The sequence below is a fragment of the Crocuta crocuta genome, unplaced genomic scaffold (genome assembly GCF_008692635.1).
Source record: "Crocuta crocuta isolate KB4526 unplaced genomic scaffold, BGI_CrCroc_1.0 scaffold1078, whole genome shotgun sequence".
Classification (NCBI taxonomy): Eukaryota; Metazoa; Chordata; class Mammalia; order Carnivora; family Hyaenidae; genus Crocuta; species Crocuta crocuta.
Window position 1 is genome coordinate 227,081 of NW_027529200.1, and position 1,622 is coordinate 228,702.

Here is a 1,622-nt window from a genome sequence, read left to right on the forward strand (position 1 = left end):
ACCTTTCCTTATAGCCTTGGAACTCAATTTTCCAAAGATTCTCCTCATTGGCCACCTGTATTTTGAAACCAGTTCCTCTTTTATGAACAAGACTGAGTAAGCATCTACCAACCAGTATCATAATCATGGTGCTTTTAAAAACCTTAATCACAGAGAAAGCTGGATTTTTTTCATTATACAATGAGATATTTTTAACGTGGCCCACATTTCACAACAATATGAATATACTTGAAGCTACTCAACTGTACCTTTAAAAATGGTTAGGAGAGTAAATTTGTTATCAGCTTTTTACCACAAATATATCTCTAGTTCCCTCCATGAGATAATATACAGGAAGTAAAGAAGGGGACTTGGTGTTTACTTATAGAAGAGTGTTGAAGAAATCATCTTGTCTTATGGTACACCCACATAATAATGGTATTTTCCAGAATAGAATGTTACCCCTTAGTTTAAAAAAAAAAAAGCCTTGTTATTTCTACTCTCTGCCCAATACCCAAATTGAGCATGTAAAAGGATTAAAGGTAGCTGGATATTAGAGGAGTAAATTTGGGAAAATAAATGGACTTCTGGTGACTGCAGTTTCCTAACTTAAGGAAAGAAACATAATGAAACCACCTGAAAATTTTCACAGATTTCTCAGAGGCTGACCAACACACCGAATAAGAGTCAGATTCATCCCTAATACAAGAGTCTAGAAACTGGCTAGTGTGCTGCTTTAAAACAGAGTGAAAGAAAGATCGCTTCACTGCAGGGGCTGGGGATGGGGGTTGAATCGTGGGACAAACACACAATCCATATATAAGAGTTAGTGCACTTTCGTCCAATGTCTCATCCCCAAGAGTATGCTGAAGAAACACAGAGGCTGAAAGTCCCACGTGACTGGATGGTAAGGGAGAAGTTAGTAACCAGCCAGCCAAGGGCATTCAGAGATGCAGGGGTCTTTACGGAAGGAACTAAAAGTGAGAGTGAGAAACCCTACCAATGAGATGGAAAGGCAAAACATTTCTCAAAGATGACCTCCCAAAGCTCAGCTTGAAGCAGCTTCTGGATCAAGAGATCATCACCCAACACTGGTAGGCAAGCAAGAATATTCTTATCCTCTCTACCCTTTGCTTTCCTCAGCTCTGAACCTGGAAGGGCCTGAAATGGCTTTGGGTGAAGAAGGATTACCATACCGCGCTCAAAGAAAACAAAGAACCAACAGATCATGATCTCTGCCCACCCACTGGCAATCAGTCTACAGCAGGTGGACTAGAGGGGAGAAGCTTTACCTTCAAATGAAATTTACTACTGTGACAGGACACATTACTGAGTAAAGGTTTTATTACTGAGAAGTGACCATCAAAATCATGGGACCTCCTTTAAAGGTCATCAAAAGCCTCCAAAAGAACCAGGCCTTCAGAACAAATGTAAACAGACACTGGGAGACAAAAATAAAGTTGCTTTATAATTATACCCCATGAACCCTGCTTATTCACAGGAAAGGTTACGGAGATGTAATTTTAGGAAACAGACTGAATAAAAGTAAAAAAAGGCTCAATCTGATCCTACAAACTTTACATTTTAAAAATAACCATAGAAAATACCACAAGCCCTTAATTAGATAGAAACAATAGTTTCGA